This window comes from Ammospiza caudacuta, chromosome 1, assembly GCF_027887145.1.
Source record: "Ammospiza caudacuta isolate bAmmCau1 chromosome 1, bAmmCau1.pri, whole genome shotgun sequence".
Lineage (NCBI taxonomy): Eukaryota > Metazoa > Chordata > Aves > Passeriformes > Passerellidae > Ammospiza > Ammospiza caudacuta.
In genome coordinates, this window is record NC_080593.1 from 100,254,450 (window position 1) to 100,281,005 (window position 26,556).

The 26,556-nt window shown below is 37.4% G+C and overlaps 1 long non-coding RNA gene across 1 annotated transcript; it reads left to right on the forward strand.

Moving 5' to 3' along the window:
* Positions 1-17,805: 17,805 nt before the first annotated feature.
* On the forward strand, positions 17,806-23,177 carry LOC131567349 (uncharacterized). The gene is made up of 5 exons (XR_009275638.1): positions 17,806-17,818; positions 17,924-17,949; positions 18,110-18,192; positions 18,301-18,356; positions 21,842-23,177. It is a non-coding gene; the product is annotated as an uncharacterized LOC131567349 (long non-coding RNA).
* The last annotated feature ends 3,379 nt before the right edge of the window (positions 23,178-26,556 follow it).

A 26,556-nucleotide genomic window follows, 5' to 3' on the forward strand; every position in this document is an offset into this window, starting at 1 on the left:
TTGGAAACTAAATTAAACATAAGAAGGAATAACTTAATTCATGATCAATTCAAAGTTCTTGGCTGAATATAGTGGTCATATAATTGTAAATTCTAATAACTAATATTCTGCCATTTAGAAGAACACTAATAATTTCTATCCTTCTAATCCTGCTTATTGCAGTGTTTAATGTGATCAATACTACAAATGCATCATTTGCTACCCTAGAGTTAATGTAACTGCTAATATTACTTTGGTACAATTAATGAATAGATCTAAATCCAAAATAAAAATTTAATTTGATAAATTTTAATCTTATAAATAATTGTAGAGATATATTTTTCAATATTATTTATGATGTAAAGAATGCTATCTGGACTTAATTTTCTGTCTTTTACATATATAATTTTTTGGTTTACAAAGATGAAAACCAGAATAATATTTTTAATTTTGAAAGTAATTTCTGCCAGAACAAGTTTTGCTTTTATTAGCCCAACAGAGAGGAAGGGAGGCAGGGAGAGGAGAGGAGAAAGAAAATGAATCATAGTGACAGACTGTTAGTGGTTAGTAATAGACCTGTGAGGTAATGCTTCAAAATCTTCTGAACCTTCTGATATCTAAAATCATTGTTATTAATATTATTAATACTGGTAGCAAGTGAAATGCACCTTAGTCATCTGCTGCCTGATTGTAAAAGCTTTTTGTCATTATGGTTATTGCAGTCATCATGTGCTACTTCAGACTGAACAAGTCGTATCTCTGTCATCACTAATGGTCCATTATTAATATGTGTCCTCGATCATTGATAAATTTCACTGAATGATTGTCATGCTCTACCTCAGATTTTTCCACAGTCTCTGGGGCTATGATATATACCCATGCTTACACAGGCTTGCATTCAGTATGAAGAAATTTTTGATATAGACTTGCAGCACACTAGCATGTTAATCATAATGTCTGTATTTGCAATGCCTTGATACGTAGTCCAAAGAGTTCAGGTTCTCTAGGAGCCGTGACTCAGAGTGGCTCTTGTCATTTTGCTTAATAAATAAGCCTTGTAGAAAACTGCACTGCATTACCCTACATAGCATTTTGAGTCTTCCTTACTTTGCCATGTGACTGTCCAGCACCTAATGTCTATAATTTCACTGCTACAGGCAAACCACATGGTCAGACTGACAGCTTCAAAAGCAAGCCACACATAAAACTCAAGTTGCTTCTGCTTTTAACAGTGATACTGCTTAGGAGTCATTAACATAATCTAGGACAATTACCATGCCTGACTCATCATCTAACCTGAGCCAGAAAAAAAAATTTCCCAGCAGAGAAATCTCACAATTCAACAGAAATAATTGTTCTGGCTCTCTGGCTCCTTGGAGCTTCTCTTCTTTTGCCTGGATTCAATGTTACAAGCCACCAGCTTCTTGACTCAGCAAGTAATGATCTGTGATGTGATATTATATCAGAGCCCAGGATAAGACTCAACACATTAGAGATATGACACAACAGGGAAAGACTACCTCTGAAATAGATTTTCTCACATTTTTAGACATCTCTTCAACCCAGGGGATAAAGCAGGACCAAGGAACTCTTAAGTGATTATTTCCTAACAAGGTGAAATTGGAAGCATAATTATGTATTCCCTACTACCTCTCTTATCCAGCTATTAAGGTTGCATTTTTAGTGACACATGATTTATCACTTGTGATTTATCTTCATTCCCTTAGGACACTTGTATCATCTTGTGTCTGCACTTTTGAGGTTCCCTGCAACAGTCCTGGTATAAATGTTACCAACAACTAATGCTCCATTAGCAGCAATTACTTGCACCTACATCCTCATACCTAAGTCCCTGAATAGGTCAATCCACGAGAAAGCCCTAACAGTCTATTTAGAGGATAGATATATGTTCAAATTACATAGATAAAGTATTTATTTAAACTTTTGATTGTTGTCATCTATTAGTTTCAGAAATATCAGTGGTAAGTCACCACAACTGCATTAAAATATTGCTCTCCATACAGATCAGACCTGAAACATGTGAAGGTGAAGTATCCTGAAAACACTGACACCTCACAGCAAAAACAGCCTGGCTCTTCTCCACCTATTTACTCTTTCTTGTGCCTGTTATTCAGCTACTTCTTTCAATCAATGCAGAAAGCAGGTTGAAGGTGCCTCATGCTCATAGTCAGAAGAACTTGGAAAGCCATCTTGTTGTGTATAGCTCTTTTCTGGAAAGTTCTCTAAAGATACTACTGTCCGCAAAGGCACAGAGTCTTACCTGCACTACCAGCCCCACCCTCACACCAATCAATGCTGCTGCTCCACAACTATTTTGGAACATTAATAGGATAAATGACAAGTGTGTATTTTATTTTGTGCCTTCAAACAGTGATAGCACCTGAAGTTAAGAAGTCTGATAAGATTTAATCACAGAAAAGAAGTATAATATTAAAGGACGACATGGGAATGAGAGCCCAGGCAAGGATTTCTTTCCAGGAAGGACTCCATCCCTGTGATGAAACAGCACTTTGAGGGCCAGAAAACAACAGCTTTCTTCAGCCCATTCATGAGAAACGTGTAGCTGACAACATCCAGCAAAGCAGAGACAAAGAGTTTTTGGCAGACAACTTTCATCATTTGTAGAGTTATGTAGTTAAAGTAATGATTCTGGTTTTAGTAGTTTCTAAGAGCACTTCGTGTAGTTTGGTGCTCTAAAAAAAAAAATTTTGTTTGAGAGTACTTCAACCAAATGAAAGAAATGCCAAAAATAAAAACCAAAAAGAAAAAAAAGACGTACAATTTCGTAGGCTTTCTAAACAGTCAGCACAGGAAGAACACCAGAATTCATACCTCCATACTTATCCCCACAGAAGGGCTGACATCTGGCAATCCACATAATGGTGAATTTGCAGTGTTTTGTATCACTTATTGTCTCGTGTTTCTTTTATTTTCTTTTTCTTTTCCCTTCTCTGGACTCTCATATGATTTTACTAACCCAGAAGACAAGTGCACCACTAGGAAGAACAAACTTAATTTGCCAGATGATTCATTTGAATAAAAGTCCAGGAAGAATGTAGATGCAGCTACAGATCAAATTTTTCTTGAGAGGTTTCATCTTTCATCGTAGTACATAATTCTACTATTATTTAAAAATGAATCAATGTGAGGATGGTTGATTTCCATTAGTTATATCTTGTCTAGGCAAGAAAAATTTATTATAAGAGGTAATAGCAGGAGTTCATATAACTGCTTGATGATGAGCTTCACAACAAAATAAAGTTTGCAATATGTTGTTGCGAGAGCCTACCTCATTTTTTAAAACTGCCTTTTTTTTTTATTTGTCCAAAGTATTCTGCTAATCTATTTTGATCTTGGGTAAAAAATATCTGATCTAATGCATTTTCTCAGTTATTTTTCTTCAGGACAACTGGATATTCTGCAGGAAAAAAGAAAATTCTTTATATAAAACAGTCTCTCCAGGCAAACCATATGGTAAAAAGTAAAACCACAATATGCCTCAATAGTTTCAACAGAAATTATTATCATTAGTGCTACTTCTGGCAGTCTACAATAAACACAATTTATAATTATGTACATGTATTTATTTTTGTCTGCTAAACAAGATGCAGCATTTCTACCAGGGCTTACTGCCATTTTCATCAAAAGGATAAAGTGATGTGAGTGACAGTGTTTGTATTGATTTCCTCTTTCAATACTACTCCAAAGGCTCCTACCATAAAGAATAACTTCTCTGTGGTTTTATTTTTTATTTATTAATTTATTTTTTACTATGTGTTTACTTCAGGATGCTAGAACACAAGTTACATTTTGTAACTTGGAATATGAACATCAACTGAGTGGCAAAATACAGTAATTATACAATTTCTTGTGCATCCCTACTCTGCAAACACACAAAATGGACACGTTTTCTTTCAGCTGGTACAATTTTTCCCTTTTGTAATTCTCCTAACTACATTTTCACAAGTCATTAAAAGCTGGAGAAACTATTAAGAAAGATATGCAACCAAAATTTCAGTTTTAGACAAAGGATTTAAGATTTGTTTTATCAGTAGATCAGCAATATGGTACACCATACTCCCTCATATTGTCTTCAAATAGTTTTGGTTAGGTAAGGAATGACCATTTGCATCGGTACAAATACTCAGCATGCAGAATTTTATACATAGAAGTAATTTGGTAATTCACTTCACTTTATGTATAAAGTCTTTGATTTTTATTACTATGATGCTAAAAAGTTTTGTGTTTTCTTTTTCCCTACAACCTGTCCTTGGAAATGGCAGACTGGTTAATGACTCTGTTGGGTTTACATATCAAGGTGGTGGTAGAAGGGGGATGGTCTCTGTGACAGACACTAAAGTCAAAGAGGAAGGAAGAGGTTTTCTAGGTCCCTGCAGACCCTGAAAAAACCCATGGTGAAGCAGACTGACCCTTTGCAGTCCTTGGTGAAACAATTTGGAGCAGATTTCCACCTGTAGCCTATGGAGAGCCCCACAGCAGGGCAAACGGAAATCTCCTGAAGGAAGCTGTGGCCCAGGGAGCAGGGCCCATGTGGGATCAGTTTTTCTGGCAGGAGCTGTGCCTAGCAGGAAACCCACATTAAAGAAGTCTCTTCCTGAAGGACAACACCCAGTTGAGAAGACACTTTCTGGATAGTTTGTGAAGGACTACACATTGTGGGTAGGACCCCACACTACAGCAAGAAAACAGTGTGAGAAAGAAGGAGGAGCAGCAAGGAACTCTTATGAACTCATCACAACCCCCATTCCTATCCCTCTGCATCATTCAGGGAGTGGATGAAGTAAAGGAGTTAAAAATATTGAGCCTGGGAAGAAGGCTAAGTGGGAGAGGTCTGCTTTGTTGTGTGGCTGGGGGCAGGGTTGTTTGTCTGTTTCTCACAATTCTACTTTATTTTAATTGAAAACTAATTAAATTTATCTTCTCCAAGCTGAGTCTGTTTTGTCATGGTGGTAATTGGCAAGTAAGTGATGTTTCTATATTTATCCTGACATTTAAATTTGCCATCTAATTTTGTCCCCTATTCTGTTGAGGAGGAGGAGAAATGAGAGAACAACTGGGTGGACATGTAGAAGCCAGTCAAGGTCAACCCACCACAATTGTTTGTCTTAATTTTCATTTTCACATTTACAGAATGATTTATTTGCTTTATCCTCACATGACCATAAAAGGGTTAGCTTATGGCATAGTGGAAATAGGATAGAAAAATCATATTTTATGCTATCTTGATAAAAACTGATTTAGAATTTGTCATTTTTTCAGTTCTCAGACTAATTTCATATCCATGACCTCTGGTTTCCATCTGTTCTAAGGAGCTAACTGCTCTCCTGTGCCTCCATATAGCCTTTTTCATCCATAATTTACAGTACTCTCTGTAAAGAGAGTGGCTTACTTTTAACTTTGAGAGAGGGACTGTGATAGATGACAACACCAGGAGATACCTATGCTACTAATATGCCTAAAACACGCAGGAAAGAAAGTTTAGTGTGTTTAGCAGTTGAACATGAGACTAATACAGAACCTGACATCAATGCCATACTAGTATATCCCTTGCTAGGAATGAAATTCATTTGGCTAAAAGTCAATTATTTATGAGAATGATTCCTCTGTTTTGGGGGTTCTGGTGCAGTTTGTGTTAGTGCTTGAGGTCAATCTTGCTTGTGAGACCTCTGATACCCATTTCCATCTGTTTAGCTATTCTCTTAGCCAGTGCAAAGACCACTTCGCATTCTCTTCCTAAAGAGAATATTTAGCATTTCTTTTAAAATGAACACAAACTACCAAAGATACTGAAATTGTTGGCTAGGTCTTGGGGCTCTACTTTAAAGAGCACTGCTTGAAAACATCTCAGACAGATACACTCACCCAAAAACATGAATTCCTCTTCAAAGTCCTGGACTACATACTTGATTACAGTCTGAAAGGTGTAGTGAGATGGAACTAAACTGTAATCGTAAAAGTGCTAGGGCACAAAAAAGGTGGTTATTCAAATTTGTTCTCGGTCTCTCTATTTTTCAAGCTGGCCCAATCTTTTCAACTCCACCCACAAGTTACCAACAAGGCCATGTAGACACACACATCAAGTATATATGAGCAAAACCCAGAGATGCATCCCTCTACTTCTTGCATTTCTTGTTTTCGCATGTCCACAAAAGGACACCTTGGCTGGTGGAAGGTCTACAACACAAGTCTAGAGTACAGGCTAGAATGGCTGAGGGAGCTGGTGTTGGTTAACATTGAGAAAAGGAGGCTCGGGAAGAACATATTTATCTCTATGACTACATGAAAGGAGGCTGTATCAGACTCTTCTTCACACTACAAGGATAGGCCGAGAAGAAAAGGTCTCAAGCTGGGCCAGGAGACATTTAGATTGGACAATAAGTACGCTTACTCTTAAAGTGGTTGAGAATTGGAAGAGATTGTCCAGAGAAGTTGTCAGAGTGACCAGCCCTAGAGGAAATTAAAAGATTAGTGAATATGTTGCTTAGGGGCATAGGTTATTAGTGGACTTGACAGTGTTAGATAAGGTTCAGACTAAGTGATCTTAGAGATCTATTCCAAACCAATGATTCTATGATTCCATTGCTTCTTTGTTTAATTCAACCATCTTCTTTAGTAAAAAGCACTGTCATCACATAAGCTTTTGTACCAGACACACATCACCTCCTTCAGTTTGATGCTGTAGTCCAGGTAAGGTTCTGACATGTCTCTAAGGAGTTTGAACTGATATGCTGACATGTATGCCTAGTGGTTTTTGAGTAAATGCCACAAGCTCTGACTGAGGCAGTGGGAGGTGAGGTGTCCTTGTAAATGCCTAATACTGTCAGCCTCAATTTGAGGTGAATCAGTTTTATTCTTTCTGTTCTGCTTCCTTCCAGAGGGCAGAACACAGGTGCTTCTGCTCCTTCCTTCAGCTCCACACATTCTCTGGTTCAGGGACAGATGGAATAATGCCTCATTATGTAGCGCACATTTTTGGGGCTTGGAGTCTGGTTTTAGAGAACACAGGCATTATTGTTTTATTTTCCCCATGCCTTTGGCAAAGCAGAGACTTCTACTGGACATAACAGACTGAACATCTATGACATGCTCTTCCATGAGATAAAAAGCTGTTCACCTGTGCCTCATACATGCAATTTATTGCGACCTATACAGGCTGAAACTATTGCAGAAGACTAATATGCACTCCAGTTTAGAGGAAGCGCTTTCTTCTCAGGGAGAGAATGTAAGGAGGAACTGAGGGTGCACTGAAAGGGATCAGAAACACAGCTTTCTTTCATGGTGGCTTGTGATATAACCTTGGTGAAAACATGATAGTCTTCAAATGCTATTTTCATGAAGGTATATATCTAAAGAACCTTCTGTGAATACAGCAGTAAGTTATTCAGCACTTGAGACAATGCACCTTCTGAACAACAATAGCTACATCAGAAAATGCAGTCAGGCTAAAGATAGACACATACTTAATAATGAATCTCACTCTTGAAGTCTTTGTGGAACTAATAAGGAAATTAGGCCTGAGGAAGCTAGTGGCAGAAAAATGTTAACTGAAGTTGCAGTCCAACATTCCGTTGATTCTTCATTCAAAGAGGGTAACAACTACAAGCAGTGCCTTCCCTGAAAATATGCCTCTCTTTACCACAGGAAACTAGAGTCTAGACTCACTGAAGGACCACCAAGAAGGACCTCACTCTTCATGCCCCAAACCCTTGTGGGAGCAAGCACTCTAATACCTAAATATCAGTTATAAGAATATTTTTATGGTGTTTTATATATACTCAGTGATATTGCTGAGGGACACTTCCTACAGGTTGAAATGGTTTTCTTACAAACTCATTTAAGTTGTGACTATACATAGAAAGTGTAAAAGCCTACTTGTTCCAGTAAATACTTTCAGTATTACACCTATATCTTAAACCCCATTTAAACTCAATGTTAGACAAAAAGGTTAAATTTAAGTGGGTTTAGATATAATGTGAAATAATACCCATAGAATTTCACCACAAATAACTTCTGAATAATATGCTTAAATCCTGAATGTGGCATGGCTGAATGCATTATGAGAAAAGCTGAGCAAAAATATATTTCTGACCTCACATTATTTTGACCCTTGTCAATGGCCTAGAAGAAATAAGGTCATAGTCAATAACTTAAAAGACAACAAAGATTCTGTAATTGGTTAAAAATGAGCACTACAAATCATTGCCACAAGAAGATATGCTTCACTTGGTAAACTAGGACAAGAAAAATATTCCTTTCTAAACAAAACAGTGTAAGCTACGCATACAGAAAGACTGTTTTAAGAAGAACTATACCAGAAAGCAAATACTCTAAAAGACTAAGTAGATTATTAAATAAGAATTTGCAATAGTCTCCAATTGCATAACTACAACAGGTAATTATGAACAAGGAAAGAGGAGTAAAGAGGTGCCTGTTACAGAGATCCAAACCTTGAGAAGGGTCCTAAAACACTCAAGCGATTTTAAAACAGAAACAAAGCCGTAGAATATGCTGGTTTGGAAGAGATGCATCAGGATCCCAGACTCCAGCACTTGGCACTCCACAAGACACCCCAAGAGTCATACCAGGAGCCTGAGAACATTGTCCAAATACCTGTTGAACTCAGGCACACATGGTGCTGTGATGACTTCCCTGGGGAGGCTGTTCCAGAGATCAGACATCCCACAGGCAAAAAAACTTTTCCTGAAATCCAACTTAAACTTTCCCTAACTCAGCATCATGCTGTTTCCTTGAATCCTGTAATTGGTCATGAGAGTGAAGAGACCAGTGCCTGCCCCTCCTCTTCCCCTCATGCAGATGTTGAAGACTGCAATGAAGTCTTCCCCCAGTCTCACCTTCTCCAAACTGAACAGACCAAGAAACCTCAACTCTCCCTTGCCCAGCTGGTGACGCTGTGCCTGATGGCCCTCCTCAGGACATGCTTGGCCCTCCATTCCCAATGCATTCCATTCACCATTGACCAAGACCCCCCGGGTCCCTTTCCACAGTGCTGATCTCCATCCTTACATTCCTTATACACACAACCAGGGCTGACTTGGCCCAGGCACAGTATCTGGCACTTGCCCTTATAAAACTTTGTACAGTTGGTGATTGCCCATCTCTCTTAATTGTCTTGCTCTGTCTGCAGGGCCGCTCTGCCCTCAAAAGAATCAACAACTCCCACCAATCCAGTGCTGTCAGCAGACTTAGCATTGCTTTGAGCCTCACAGGCAGGTGGGTAATGAACCTGCTAAAGAGAGCTGGGTTGGGCGAGAGCCCTGCAGAGCCCAGCTAGTGACAGATCACTGGTCTGATGTCACCCCATTCACTGTAACCCTTCTTGTCTAACCCATGAGACAGTGGCACACGCAACACTTAACACAGTTATCCAGCAAAGCTTTTGGTACTGTCTCTCACAGGTTCTTTCTGGACATTTTATCCAGAAGAAACCTGTGAGAGACAGCATCAAAAGCTTCACAGAAGTCCAAGAAAAATCTATCTGCTGGCTTTCCTAGATCAACTAGATGAGTTACCCTGTTAGAAAAGGAAACCAGGCTCTGTTGTCATTATATTGCAAAGGTTCCGTACTGTTATCTCCTTATTGCAAGAGTTTCATACCTCCTTGATGTTTCCCACAGGCAGCTCCTCTAAGCACCAACTCTTCCTTCTTCTTGCAGCAGCCAACTGACTCCAGTTTCTCTCTCAACCAACAAACCCACTCTTATAGCATTCTTCTCATTGGCTACAGCTGTGGCCTGTTAAAGTCAGGCCTGTTCCTAATGTCTAGTAATTGGCTCAGCTGCAACTCCTTAGGGGTGAGATTACTTTCTACACTACCTTTAATTTCTTTTATTCTATCCCCCTACAAGGTTTGACAAGCAGGACTTTACCCTAATGAACCCATGCTGGTTGTGACCTGGCCTTAAAATAATAATTCCATGTGTAGTTTAAAAAAACATATACACGCTCTCACAAAAATCCTTCGAGTTTTTAACCTGAGGCAACTTGAAAGAGTAATTTGGTCATACCCTTTAAGTATTTGCATACCTGTACTTGAATCTTAGGTGTACTTGTACGCCTTTGTAGTGATTTTCATTCTAGTAAAGGAGAAAGTTGTGTCACTATTCACTAGACAGTTTGCTGGATGTGTTAACTTTATTTAATTATTTTAATGCTCTGGCATTTAAATGACAGGATCAAGGTTTTGAAAAGGACATTGAGAATGGCCTGCCATGTGTAGAGGCCTGAACTAACTGCTGGCCATCCCAAAGGAGTACACTGTTAGTACCAGCATAGCAACCGGATTTGAAGATGTGGAACCTCTTTTCCATACTGGAGAAGGAGAGGAGGAAAATTGCAGCTTGGATGAGGATCACGGTTGCCCGCTTTTGTGATTGTGACAGGAGCTGCTTCAGAGAAACAAACCAAAGCACGATGACACCCAGAGTTCCAAAGGCAGAAAAGAATTTTTAGTGTGCAACAGTTCTGTGGGTCCTGACTCAGGAAGAGATCCGTTGCCATTTGGCCTGAAGAGGACGTAGACAAAAACCTGAGTAACTGGAACATGATGAAGACTTAAAATTTGTATTTGGGGCAAGAGAACTATCAAATTTGGAGATCATGAAGAAAACCTAGCTCATCCCAAGTCTAACTTAACAAAAAAAAAAGCATACTTTTAAACTATTATAATTCAAAATTACATTTTTAATGGAGAATGTTGTCAATATTTGTATTTAAACATCTCACTGTAGCTTTCAGGACATAATGTGTAATTTTTAAATGTTTGGGATAATTTTCAATCTCTTCCATATTGACTGAAGTAGTTCTTAAGCAAATGTTTGCATATGCAATTAGAAAACTGTATGCCTGAATATGTGCAGCAATTATATTTGCAGCACTGTACATTTTTGGACATTTATGCCTTTGAGATTAGTTGCCTCAAATATTTACACTTATTATTTCATTTTAAAATGTTATCAGAGACACTTCAGTTATACTAGAAATCTATGCTATGTTATTAGTTCATACACATATACTATGACCTTTCCTTTTTTTACCCATCTGCTTTTACTTCATTTTACTCTGAAGACAGGGTAATTAAAAATTTCATAATATTTCATTTTATAACAGATTTTTTGCAAGTGTATGGGATGATGAGGAAAATCTTCATTGCTTTGAGTGACATATCTTTTATGTCTGATTCAAAAAGCACTCTAATCACATGTTCAAAAAATAATCTGAATTCCAGGAATGTTTTAACTTCAAGATGTGCACAACTGTCTTCCATGTCAGGACTAACAATAATGTTAATGGAAAAGTATATTGATATATAACTTGGACAACATTTGTGAGTTTCTCAATCTAACCAAAGAATGTCTTTTATTTTCTAAAGTTCTATGGAATTCTTCTGTGTTTCTCAATGAATAATTGCAACTTTGAAACATAGTTTTGGAAGAATAGGCTTGGGTATATTGTTAAGTACGACCTTTTTGGAGTTTTTCAAATTTGTGTATCTAATGAACTGAAAGGTTACTTTGATGAAGTAATGATTTCTGGTCTGATCCCATATTCATTAAAAATAAAATATGAGAGTTCTTCATGCTGAACTGTTTTTTGTTTTACTGGCTGAAGTACCTTCGGTTGTTGAGCAGGGCTCATGGGGCATATTTTCTGTTTGCACTTTGACCACTCAAGCTTCAAACACAACTGCTAAAATTTATAACAGATCCCAAATCAATGACAAAGTTACCCTTTCCATGAACCCTAATTGGACTCACAAATATTTTTAAAGTTTTATTTTTAATATGCCATTTATTGACTCAACCAGTTATTAGCTTTTCTCTTGTAATAGGAAAGTGGTTCTAAAATCTGTATTTTGATGGTGTGATTCTTTGCCAAATATGGCTATAACTGAGAATTAAGACAAAACTCAGCATTGCTTAGGTGGTGACTCAATATGATTGAAATATTAAAGGAACACAAGGTCAATGTCTCTTCACTTTTATAAGTGCTTTGATGAAAAACTCAGACAAATATATGTGTGGATGTATTTGTGCTTTCAAAGCAAATGAATTGAACAGAGTGAAAAAAGAAAATTTTCTTCCCAAGGAAAAGAAGGCTATCTGTACATCTGCAGTTTGAGATGAAAGGTAGCACAAGGACAATAGTGCTTTCATTGGTGGTGTCTTCTCCCATTATAACTTGGCCCCACAATGCTTCATTTATCAGGAGTGTATTATGGGGACAGTTTAAAACTATCCAAGTGATAGATATTCTTTTCTTGTTGTATTTAGAATAAATGGCCTTACTGTAATACTGGAATTGTAGAAGAATTTAGTTCAGAACTTCTGGGAAAATGAACTTAAGGAGCCCTTAAAGCATTCATCAATTTCTAAGCCTTTGCAGTATTTTTGTTAAAAGACTAAGCCCATTTCAAAAATCATCGTCCATATTTTTCTAACATTTTTGTGGTATGAGTGACAAATGCACATTTTCCTCACTGCTGGTCCATTTTTCAGATCTTTGTGTATATCACAAATCTCATTTCTGGAATAGGAAGTCTATAGTTTTATCTGCTGAACACAATTATTTACAGACTGAGTCTCATTAATTATACATCATGAAAAAAAATAGTTTTACAAATTACTTGTGATACCTTTATAATGATTTCTGCTGCATTTTCAAGCATGTTTTCTCAGTTAAACCATACCAACTAAGATACATGTACCAACACAGCAGTGTAGGAATGTTCTGGGGAGAAATCAGCTGTAATATTTAACAGTATGAACCTTTGTGAGGATATATATCTCTCTGCCCCTTCAAATTTTACTGTGTATCTCATTTGAAAGTGAAATCATGAGAGAGAGACTGACATTAAAGGTACACACTGTAGTGCTGGGAGCTGAGGGTGCCCTGTTAAGGCTGGTTCCACAACAGCAGGCTCAGGCTGAAGGGTGCCAACAAGGCTTGGCCTGTCAGCCACAAGGCTTGACTTCAGACATAAGCAAAGGGCAGCTCAGACCAGACAGCAAAAGTAGTCTGTTTTCCTTCAGATCGCCCATCAGTCCCTTGGGGATGAGTCCATAGAAAAGAATGGATAAGACTCTAAAGACAGGGATTCTCTATGCACATTTCTCAATGTCCCTTTCTGAAAGCCAGCCCACCATACCTCCTGGACTGGAGAGTTACTGAAATTTCTATCTTAATGCAATTCTCTGGGCCTAGTTTCAATGCAGAGCAAGGACCAGCTCATTTACTGTGTTCCTGAAGAACCTATGCACTTTGCTACGCTGCCAAAAAGACTTAAGCTTCTTTACTGAGCAGACAACCAAAGCACTGGGAACTATGAGTCAAAATGCACAGCAGCTGCAGGGATCTGAACATGGTACGAGTAGGTCTCAGCTGGAAAGAGATTGGACATTGTGGGACAAAATATCAGGGAAGGAGGCAGGCTGAAGACAACAGGAACACTAAAGAAGCCGATGGCCAAGGCAGCAGAAAAATCTGAGAAAATTTTTAGCAGGACTTAAAGGCAGAGTTTGTAGGGAGAGTGTTGTCAGGGGAAAAGCATGGAGATGTTAGAATTCAGCAGCATGAGGGGCAAAGAGTTCCTTCTCCATTAAGAAACCATCCTTGGCCAGAGGTAGCTGAGGTTCGAGATCCCTGGCAGTGCTGGTAAGGTTCAAGATCCCTGGAAATGCTGGTGATTGATCACCTCAGGACCCAGTGAGATGCAGCAGCTCAGCCTAGAGAAGGCCTTATATTTATGACATATCAGCTCATCTGACTTGCTTTTATTGAAGCAGAGAGCACCTGACTGAATAGTTATGCCAGCAGGTCCACAAGTCAGTGGCCCCAGTAAATAGTGCAGATAAACAGCTGGGAACAAGGCAGGGCTGGCAGTGTCTTCACTTGGCTCTGCTGCAGGAAGGTCAGGATGCGTGACCACAGCCCCAGTACGGTGGTCAGCCACTCTGGTAAAAATTACCGTCGGAGATGCTTTGTTATTTTGGTACCCATGTGCTAAATTGTGAGAAAGCAGCACAGCAGGTTGTTTTCCTTTACTTGATTCTTGGGAAAGAAGGGGACTCTTCATCATTTTCTGTGATTACAATGTTCAAAAATAAGCTTCACTTCTCTTTATTAAGAAGATCCATCATAAATTATTGAAAACTTCCTGTAGTTTTTCTAAATAAGCCTGAAGTTTGCTGAATGTCCATCATCATCATCACCTGCTAGAAGCTTTCACCTCCCTTTCAATGCAAGTTTGTCCTCTCCGGTTAATCTTCTCCATGGTGGGGAAGGTGATGACCTCTCCACGTGAATGTTGTGCTCCCTCTGTCACACTCAAGGCTCTGCATTGCTACTGTGGAGGGACACAGGACAATTTTTCCTCTGCTCAGCTTTCTGGGTGTGTCACGATTTTGCTCAGTGACCACACTTACCACTTCCCTACCACTTTGGCTTCCCTTTTCTTTTGGCGTGTGTGCATTTCCCCCTGCAGCCTCAACTTGTTCTGTTCACATCCTGTTCAGGATTATGTGGTGCTGAAACTGCAATGGCTCAGAGTCACTCTGGGCAGCTGGAATTGCAGCAGAGCTGAGCGCTACAGGGGGAGGACAGAGGGCTTAGGCAAGGCATGATGCTGAGCTCTGGAGCTGGGAGACTTCCTGGCAGCCTTACAGGCCACCAGGGCAGCTCTGGGACTTCTGTCTCCGTTTTGATTCTGGCTGATCAGTTTCTCCCAGTCAAGTAATCTCTGATGGCTTTCTGCAGTCATCAGAGAAAAAAAAAATGAAAAAATGAGGGTTTTTTTTTCATTTGGAAAAAGAAGAAAAAAAAAAGACAAAAGGAGGTAGATTGAGGCATATTTTCACCAAATTACATAATTCCCCAAAGAAGGCTCTAGGAAATTGTTATCTATAATGATGAAAAATAGGAACAGAAAGACTTGTGGTGAGCTGACTGTGAACTCTTTGTTGGTTAGAGTGGTACCCTACAGATTTCAGATTGAGAGGAACTTTACCCTCCCAGAGAGAAACAAGGGGAGTTCCAAAGAAGCTTTTATTTTTTTGCTACTTTCTGCAAGTTATATGTGATGATACTCAGAAGGAACTGGTTGGTGGCCAAATAAAGATTCAGATATATAAAGCTAATGTAGTATGGTTCAGATATATAAAGATTCCGAAAAATAAACTATCATTCTCATCTCCCATGGCTTTATTGAAGGTAAAAAACCTTCAATATGTGAAAAAGTTTGATTTTCAAACTTTTATGACTTGTAGTTTTGATCATAGCACTGTAATACTTCTTTATGTGGGTTTGTTTTAATAATGTCTGAAGCAGGCACACTGAAATTGTGGCTCTTCTGTAGGAATGAGGCTGTTTCTCCCTTTTATTACGAAACTTCTCTTGGTTCCAGATTTATGAATCAGTGTTGTTTTCTTGTGTCAGATTTACTTGCAGTCAGGCTACTTGTCTGAACTTCTTTTTCTATCAATGGAAGGTAATACAATTTGCTCAAGTATGAGTCATCTCGTCCTTCAGCAGATTTCTAAGGCAGGTCAGATGAATCATTTTCCTTGGTACCTACTTCTCCCTGCTGACAATAAAGGGAATCTAACAGAGCAGCTCTGATATATCCCATACATGTTGTAAGTGTCTAAAGCTACCTGAGATTAAACCCACTTCCAGTGTTTGTGGAAAATGTACACAATCTACCAACATCAATTGGCTTCTGGGTGAAATGGAAGCAATGGGTACCGAACCTTCCAGCAGAGGTCTGTCCTTCAGCGAGGGAGTCCACGTAATCATGTTGCCTACACTCGTGACTTTTGTCTCTTCAACAGGCTTGTTGTGTACCAACCAATGCCCTAATGCAGAAAGGCTTCCTGCTGTGTTTCAGGGGAGATAAAAAAGAGTATTTAGTCTGATGAATTTCATCAAGTGTATGGCACTTTTCCAGCAAAATCTCTCATGCCTATTTTATTTAGTTGGAAAATCCTGGCCTGTTTTGTTTGATGTATTTGCCAACATTTGCCTACTGTAGGAGCAGTAGCAGTAACATGTGACTTAGGTGTCCACATCTTTGAATAGCTGAACTTGAGGCACCTGCATGGTACGTAATCAATGCAAAGAATTATGCTGTGGGCTTAATTAACAGTAACAGACCATTCAGTAATGTTAGTGCACACACACAAGGTCAAAAAGAGTAATTAATCTGACCTACAGTTTCCTCTATCATTTATTATTAAACATTTGAGAATATAGAAAAATTCATAATTGTCTAATAAGATATAGCCCCTTAAAATGAAAATATGGACTACATTAACTGAAGATCAAAACTGTAGGACTTGGACCATTCCTCTTTGAATTTTAATCAGAATTGGCTCCTAAAGAAAATGTGAACTAACTCTCAAAAGAGCTAGATATTTTCTAAAAGTCACATTCTTAAGTGTTCCAAGCAATCAAGACATTCTGTTACCAACTCCATTCACTGTTACCATTTTGCAGTCAGAATTGTTACATTTTTTTCCCAGGTTATAATTCATAATACTTTTCATAGATTTGTTCTGCACTTAGACATTCCTTAAGAAAATAAGAATATATTCAGTGGCTTGCAACCTAAATGTAATCATGAGAGAATTTGGAAGATGGTCTTCAATGGTATCTCTCAGGTTGGAAGTGCTCTAACATCCTGCTCAGAGTTAATAGTGAATTCAGCATTTAGACCAGGTTGCTCAGGGCTTTGTTGGGTCAGCTGTCTAAAGCCTCCATGACAAAAATGCCACAACTTCCTGGGCAGCCTGTCCCAGTGCTTTGCTGTCCTCAGAGTGATTCCAGGACAATTTGTTCCAGTTGGAACCTCTCCTCTTTTAGTCTGGGACTCCTGTTTCTCATTCATCTACCATGCCCCAACATAAGAGGAATTTACATTCTTGTTATTTCCCTGTGGATATGGGCAGACTGCTGTAAGGTGTTCCCAAAGCCATCTTGTCTGTGGGTTAACAACCTGTTTCTTACAGCTTCTGCTCAGAGGGCAGGTGTGCCAGCCCTGACCATTCTGCTGGCCTTCACTCAACTCACTCCAGTTTACCAATGTCTTGAACTGGAAACCAAAACTAAGAGTATTCAAAATGTGATCTAACGAATGTCAGATAAAAGTGAGTAATCATTTTCCTTTGCCAATTGGCTGCAATTTTGTTTACAAAGCCCAGTTTGTCAGGACAGTGGTGACACATGCTTAGACACAAACATACATTGATGTAGTACCAGACTATTTTGCTGCACCTCAAGGATTTGCAGGTAAACACTAGTTTTGAGCCAAAAATACCATCTTTGCCTAGACAATCTTGGATTTTTTTTTTCTGAAAATATATGTCAAACCTACCTGGTTATCTGACTTCACCCCAAATAAATCACATGGTCTCACAGCAAGCAAATCTAGTGTATAGCACACTAGCCAAGTTTGTTTCCTATGCAAGTATAAAATTACTTTAATGCCTCCACTTTTTCTGTGGCTAAAGGCCTATACTGAAGAAAAACTCTCAGAAACAAAAAAAAAACCAAACCTTTTCCAAAGTTTTGAACCTTATTGATGGAAATGGGCTACAAGATTGTTTAAAAGTAGAAACCCAGAAAATACTGGATGGGCTCCTGATAAGCCACAGGTGTACTAATTACCAAAGCAGAGGAATAACCTTGCCCTTAATGGGTTGCAGCTGTAAGTAATTAAAGTAAAGGTGATAAAAAGGTGGAATGAATGGTAAAGGAAAACAATGAGGAAGAGGGCCTTGATGAGGTAGGTAAGCCTCTTCTCTTCACCCCTCTTCTCTCCCCTCAAGTATGATGAGATATTTGAAAATGGAAGGTAAAACTCTTGCTCCTCTTCTCTCTTCCCCTCAAGTACAATGAGACATTTGAAAAGCGAAGGTAAGACCCTTGCCCCTCTTCTCTCTTCCCCTCAAGTTCAAATTGCCTTTTGGAAAAGGGAGGTAAGACCTTTGCCCTTCTCTTCTCTTCCCCTCAAGTACAAATCACTGTTTGGTAATGGAAGGTAAGACCCTTGCCTCTCTCCTCTCCTCCCCTCAAGTATAACAAGCTGTTTAGAACTGGAAGGCAAGAACCTTGCCCCTCTTCTCTCCTTGAGTACAAATTGCCATTTGGAAATGGCAGGTAAGAACCTTCCTCTCCTCCTCTTCTCTCCTGTCATCTCATATTGTAAATTCTGCCTCTCTCCTCTCCTGTATGCAGAGACTCCTCCCCTCCTTCTCTCTATTCCAGGGCCTTTTGGAAATGGGAGGTAAACGCCTCTCCTTGCTGACATTTTGGAATGGAAGGTAAAACTTGCTCTGCTTTTCTCTGGATTGGAAGTTAAGAAACTTGGACTTTGTAGGTTTTTGCCTTTGTTGCCAAACTTACACAAGAAAACTTCAGCTCTCACCATATAAGAGCACCCATGTCTAAATTGCAATTTCTTGTAAAACCTGCAGCTTGGGGAGCTTTGGCTTAACGCAATTCTTACATTAATTTATGTGGCTGGGAATCAAAACCCAATAGGCATATCTCTACCACATGCAGGCAGTGGGGTTTTGAACAGTCTTTTCCCATCTTTGTAGTACCTTTTCAGAGCAAGAGGTAGATTTTCTCTTGAAGCAACAGGTAGGAATTCATAGTCAGTCACAGCTCTTAAAGTTCAAATATTTTCTGCAGTTCTGCAACTTATACCCCCCTTGAACCATCTAGATAAATTTCACTAAGCTGTTAAATCAGGGGAGACGTATCTTGTTTCTTCCCCTATTTTCAGATTTTGATGTTACTTAAAGTTCATAAATGTCAGAGCATTAAGTAGCAGTACTGTTTATTTCTATCTTGAACAAGGAACTCTAGGTTTCTATCTGCTTGATGTTGTGAAAATGGGCTTATTTACCTTTTCTGTATCATACATTTAAATTTATATAACATGCAGGGAATGTGTTTGCTGGCATTTGCAAGAATTAGAAGCACTTTCCAAAATAACACATCTTTTTCAGATGCCACCTGAAAGCCAATATTTGGAATAGAAGTTTTTGGCTATTTGAAGCACAAGTAGCTATAGAATCTTTGGGATTTTCACATTCTAACTTAATGCTCTGATTTCTTGCAAGAGCATCTGTCTAAATCTGTGGTGTATGGACTTGTTTGTCTAAAGGAAGGAGAAAAATTCTGCAGCTGCACGTATTCTGTTCCTGACTTCTACTGTATTCCATTAGCTTGTTACATCATGACATCTGAGTGATTCCTGAATCTTGTTATTGTTGGAATTAAATAGAAAACTAGAGCTGTAGCCACACTGCCTTGCATGTTGCAGCAGATTGTGATGTTCCTTTAAAAAAAAAATCAAAGGTATTCAAAAAGGTATCCAAGTAGGGAAGAGGTAAGAAACAGAGAGCTACTTAGGGGAAGCTACAAAGAAGGGTATGAACATGTTTATCTCAACATGATATCCGTTTTCAATATCAAATATATTTAATGCTTGTATCTTGTATTGCTAGTAGCAAGTAGGCAAACTTGAGTATCTGTATTTGTGTGGAGCGTAAGAGAATAGTGTAGAAAGTTGTTACTATCCTAATATATAGCCTTTAATTTATTCTTGTGATTTGCCTTATAAAGTTGTACAGTTATTGATATTGTCAATATTCTAGAAGTGTAAGTGTAAGAGTTTCTGATAATATGTAATGTAAGTTTGAGTAATGAATCAAGGTCAGTGTAGAGACACATTCCAGTGTTCAATAGAAATTACACAAAAGATGCTTGTACTGGATTTACTATCTTTTGCAAAGGGCCCTGCAAAAGATAGTAAAGGCGACGTTAGTTTCTGAAAAGCCTTAGGTTGATGTTCTAGACTGTGAAAAGCAAAACTAAAGCAGAACTTAGAAATGCATGTTCTTGCTGTGACATCTTGCCTGAACATTTGTATACTGTTAGTCCTAAGTGAGATATTTGAGTATGTTATAAGATCAATTTGCTCAAACATATCTTTCCAGAGATGCTGCAACTTTTAATTACAAGAAAAGGGGGATTGTGGAGGGATAGAATGTAAGAGAATAGTGCAGAATGTAGTCTCCCACCTGAGGAGTTGCAGCTGTACTAATCACCAAAGATTAGGAACAGGCCTGCCTTTAATAGGCCACAGCTGTGTCCAAAAAGGATGAGTGCTACAATAGAGTGGGTTAGCTGGGTGAGGGGAGAGTTGGAGTCTGTTGTTTGTGCTGTGAAGAGTTGGGGTTTGTTGGCTGTACTTTGAAGAAGAAGGAATCAGTGCTGCAAGGAGCTGTCCATGAGACATTACCAAGAAGATATGGGAGCTTGTGCAATATGATGACAACATGTGTGTATTTGAATTAAAAATGCTTATTGCTCTCTTGACAAGTAGATTCATTTTACCCTGGAATTCCTGGCACTGTTATAAAAGTATCCAAGTTATCAGCAGATCTCCTTCTGAGAGAAAATAGCACATTTTCAGGCTCCTTTAGTGTGACATTTTTGAACTCATTATGTTCAGTAGGATTCTGATGAACATGTGTTTTTAACATGATGTTCAATATCTGTCAAAGATAATATATATGCAGACTACATGCCTCTGTAAAAAGAGAGGGATTTATAATTTTTTTCATCCTTTTATGACCTGAGGTTGTCCATGATTACAGTAAGGTTTAGCTTCTTTTTCTTTGCTGAAATTGAGAATATAATATGCAACCCCTAGAAAACCTCGCAGAACAGGGCAGAGATGTAACAATGAAAGTCTACAGAGAGAATTCCCTCTGTTATGACTTTGAAATTAGAGTAAACCCATCATGATGTTAAGTAAACAGAATTCTGAGGCATATTTTGGGTTTGTTTTTTTTTATGATGGCATAAAAGAGCAAATCAACATCTCAGAGGGTGAAACTCATGGATGCTTGGGTTTGTTTTTTGTTTCTTATAGGAATAGAGCTTTTACTAAACAGTGTGGTGTCTGTTTATACAGGATTGTTTTTTGAATACGTTTTTTATTCTAAGAAGAAGTATGGATATATTGAGTTCTAATTTGGTGCTTTAAAGGAGAAGATTTTAAGTATTTAAAAAAAAGTGAAACACAGCTTCAACCTCAAAATGAAGCATAAGAACAGCAGAGGCAGTAATGATGAGTTACAATGGAATGCAACTTGATAGCATCAGAAATATTTCTTGCAGCATGATGACAGATTCATGGGTAGATTCTTCACACTGTTTTTCAAATGTGGAAACGTGGCCTTTGTTATTATAAAGCTCTTGGCCAAGTGACAGGTTTCTACTTTATTTTAATTTTTTTCTTGAATTTCCTTTATTATTTAAACTTTTCCCAACAAATACATTTATTTACCAATTTGATGACTGTCTCTTGCTTCAAAAGCAATTGAAAGTTAAACTCTTGATGTCATACTAACTGGAGGATTAAGGTTTATTGAAAACAATTCAGAATAAATACTGCTATTTCTTAAGTAGCTACACATGTATAGGTTTGGTGAAGTCATGAACTCTCCCTGAGTTCTAAAATATTAAGTTCCCTCTTTGAACATAGTGTCAAACTTTACCAAGAAAACAGAAATCTTTCTGAACCCCTCTTGACCTGTGGAATTTGTCCTTCAGGAATAGTATGAAATTCTCAAAAGTCATTAGGTGACAGTAAAGGAAGTAAAAAAAAAAAAGGAAAGGACAACACAACAAGATATAGAAGTACATTTATCTCTAAAGCATACAATGAAAGAATGACGTGCTGCCTGCTGTAAATATACTAATCTCTTCTTTTCTCCCATTCTTTCAGTGAATTTGGAAGGTCATTTGAGAGTCCTTGTCTTCAGTAGAAATGAGGTCCCAAAACTGTCCTAAAAGCAAGTTGTCTTGAAGTAAAGTTTCTGATCCCAAGAGAAAATTCCATACTTTTCAAATGAAAGAGTAGGTGAATGTGCAGCTTACTTACTGCAACTGCCACAACAAGGCATTTAGGGAGTTCATTGTTATAAACAAAGAGAAATAAAACTGTAGCTCCTGCACATAGCGTTCCTAACACCTGCAAATCAGCTTGTGGTGTTTTTGTAACTACAAAAAACATTGTTTCTTACCTGAGATTTTTCTTCCTTACTTCTTCATACACTACAAATGCAAAGCCATGAAATTCAGCCAATTGCTTGGAGCAAGGGAAAAACTAATTGTTTTACATCCTTTTTTGTTGAAAAAATTCTATTTTAGCTGGAAAAGAACCCTACAATCATGTGCTGTGTTACTATACCAAGGTATATCAGTTGACCAGAAGAAAGAGATGATAAACAATATTTTTAATCAGGTAAAAATTATCCGTTAAAGAAATGCAAATAGATCTGTGATAGTGAGGCTTCTAATAAGAATGCTATTAATGAAATCTTTCAGTTTTTATACCACTCTGATCATGAACAAGCATAATTTTCCTTACAGCATATATACTGGTATAGTATGTGACAAATATAAACTGATTTATATGAGACAATAGATCCTGGTTGATTGTTTACCAGACATCTTATAGTTAATCTTATAGTTAATATTTTCAAGAATTCCTTTCAGCCCTCCCCCAGTCATTTTCATTGATGATATTCTTTTCCCAGGAGCTAGCCAGGAAGCTAACTTCTAAACCAAAAAACCAAACAAAAAATTTACAGAATCTTAGGGTTTTTTTTAATCCAGTTTATTAAGGATTGAAATAATCTAAATATACATTTCCTAGAAGAAATATTTAATCAGAAGTTAAAAATAGGTTTAAATATCTGTCCTCCTTTAGCATTGCTCCACGTCATTTTTATATTGTCCTTCTACTTATTAAAGGAGATACACACACTGTGTTTGATGCACAGAGAAAGTAAGTCTGACATGGATAGAAAATAAAGCTACAAATTGTTCACAATTGGTCGTGTAAAATAAATATTTAAAATATTTTCTGTTATAACTTTTATCAGTAATCATTTATATTTGAAGCACAGAACACTGAGATTTTTAAAGCAGAAATGAATCTGTTGCTTCTTTCCCTCTCTTGCTCATCCCAACCAAGAGAGCACACATGGAAAAAAAAAAAGTTAATTATTTTGTTCTCAGTTTTTTTAAAAATAGCAACATCACTCTGTTTATAATGTTTTGACCCTTCATTTTGTGTAATTTTTATCAAATAGTTATCTAAATATTAGTGAGAGGGATGCATATTATGTTTTTAATGTCAGCAGAGGAAAAGGAGAGAAACAAAAAGTCATGTGACAATAGAAATCACACTATTTTTTTGTTTAGTGTCTCTTTGTCTATAAGACTTGAAACAATTTTCTTTGTAGGAGTTGTATTAATGTAGTCTTTGGTAGTTATAAACTGTCTGTGAAGATACATTTATTTTTAATGTTTCTTTAAATAGTTACTAATCACTTTGGAATAACAAGTAAAGTGTTAGGCTCATGTGTGGTTTTCTTTTGGGTTTTTTGTTGTATTCCAATGTAGCTGAGTAAATGTATTAGTTAAAAATATTTGATAGAAGTCTAGACATCCCAGTGTTATCAAAGCTATACAAGAGGTAGCCCATGCTGATATATTGTAATAGAAAGCTGTGTATGTGTTTTTCTTTGTCTGGATGGCTTTGCTCAAATTATAGTAAAATTTGACAGGGAATGAAAAAATTCCATATAAGAAATAATAATTTGATTTTAGATTTATGAAGTCTTGATTAGTGTAAATAGATTACATTTTAAAATAGGCTGCTACTAATTTGTGAAGGAAAGAAAAGGTGTTTTATGCTACTCAATATTTGCTAACTATTGCATAAGTCATAGAGAGTATCAGTACACAGGTAAAGACACCAGAGCACATACATTTATGTTTACCAAGAAAGAGCTGCAATCCTGTTTTTCTTTTGGCTTTCCTTAGTTTTTTTCTTTATAGTGCACCATTATTCACTACCTGATGGTCTACTGTTAATTTAATTAAAAATGAAAAAGGATCAGAGCAGAATAGCTTCAAACCTTCTCAGAGTAACTTTTATTGTGAGAAACTTCTTCTTTTGTGTAACCCAAATGATATAAACATAAGAATAACAGCTCAAAGGTTGGAAAACTATGGTATTCCTTTGCAGAAAATAGAAATAAGAGTGTGGAGAGGTTCCTTTTAGTGTCTTAGCATGCTTTTTATGTTGCAGATCAACAATCTTCATCTAATTAGCAATTTTTCCACAGAGCAGTGAAAAATTTCCTGACCACATCTGCTAATGCAGAGATCACTGCTGGAGTATATCTATTCATGTTTAGAACAAGAAGAAAAGAAAATGAAATGAAAGATATTCTGGAAGCAAAAGAACTAGGGAGCTTTACTTTAAGAACTTTAAAATTATTCCTGATTTCTTTCTGGTACAGTGATTTCCTGGAGCAATTTCAAAAATGTCTTCTTGTTTTATTATGATGCCCTCTATTGAAGATGGTGTTTTGTGAAAATTCAATTTGAAGTGGAGTTCAAAGCAAGGGGAAAAGTAGATTAAATGAATGCATTTTCTCTAAATAGAAACTGTGGTAATATGAAATTCCATTCATTATTGTATTCCAATAAAGATCCAATTGTAAGATAACAAATTACAAAAAAAAGCACACATGAACATCTCAATAACAGGGAAAAGCTAGAACATTTAGACTTTCATGGTGGAAATTCTACCTAAGAAGTGGAGATTCTGTTTTGCCTAACTGTAAGATAATCACTTGTGCTATTCCTTAACTCTTCCACTCGAAATGATGGCCTCTTCGTTATATGACCACAAGATATGTAAATTGAAGAGGGAGGCGATACCAAAGACGATAGATTTCAAAGTAAATAACTTGAAAGTATTCAGAAAAGAGAAGAAAATGTGCGACTTGAACAAACACCTGCTTCAAAATGACCATAAAAACCGTGCTCTTGCTGAATAGCAGTTATAGTTACTTTCACCATACTAACAGATCTATTCAGATACACACACAGCATCCAGATTTTGATTACAATACTAAAAAATGCCTCAACCTGGCCTCTATTTTTATGTTCAAGTGTTTTTATACATGCAAAACTAGTACAATGTTGCCTATATTGCCGCATGGAGTATTGCCTCCAGTTCTATCTTCTGTGTAATTTCAGAGAATACTCAAGTGTGTTAAAATGGATATTTATTAGAGATCTTTGCTCTCTGCCCTTAATTGAACTGCTCTCTTAAAAAAAAAGGAAGCTCTGTGTCACAGACATCTTTTGTGAAAAATCCTTTCTTTAGGATTTTTCCCCTTTCTGAGAAGCTGTGGCCTCAGCAACAAAATGTAAACAATGGTTATCTGCTGCTGTGGAGGGCAACAGGTGGATTCATGATTGGTCTCTGGTGGATGTTTGGATTCACTGACCTCTCATGGCAGAGCTATTCTTGCTTTCTCCCTGGACACAGAACTTTGTTATTCATTCCTTTTCTATTCTTAGCTTAGCTAGCTTCTGAGAACTTTCTATTTGTTTTAGTATAGTCATAATATAATATACATATATCATAAAATAATAAATCAAGCCTTCTGAACATGAGGTCAACATTCCCATTTCTCTCTTTGCCCTGAAAAACCCTTGCAAGCCCTGTAACAGCTCTGCATTCACTGTTGACGACTTTTGTTCTGCTGTAATAACAGAAGAAATTGCATTCACAGACGACACATTTGGAACTTTCTCACTGTAATCAACTAATTGTGCAGGCTCTTCTGTGCTTTATGTGATATTTTTACAAAAGGAAATCTTGAGGTAATGAAATAGCAGAGACCACTATTGGAAGGCAATCAGTTACAACCTGGACATAAAGGTGTTCATCCTGTAGAAAACAGGTCTTGATGCTTCTGACAGGGCACTACTAAAGTGAACATTACTGGCATATGTATGGGATTCAGGTCATGTTGCCACTAAATAGTCAATGTTAGGAGTATAAAAGTCATGTGACAAGAGAAATCACACCTTGAGTGGTACTTTTAATCTATATATTGACTACAAATTGCGCAGGTGGAGCAAAATGCAACCTACTGGTTTCTCTAGAAAAATGATTGGTAAATGAAGTGTACAACGTGACAAATTATAAATGCACAAATAGATCAGTTGTTATGTTAATGACATCAAATAGTCAAATAACATCTTATTTTTCACTTAATTTTCCTCTTTTTTTTTTTTTTTTTTAGTTTGATCATACCAATAGAGTGTTGATTTTCAGCTACTTATTGACTGAAGGGGATGGTCATACGGTGTTAATGTCACTTTGGCATTTGCTCTCTAAGAAGCTATGGTAAAGATTTCTGGTCTGAACTTTGATTAAAGAGGAGTCATATGTCAATAACAGTCACATGGTTTCAAAATAAGTAAAATAAAACTCCTAAAAGGATTAAACACTGAAATATTTAAAACAGCAGATGTCTAGCTTGATCCCTAGACACAGCTATAATTTAATGACTGAACAAAACCGAGGATTGTGAGTTGGAATAAAAAGTACTGAGCAGTGGTACT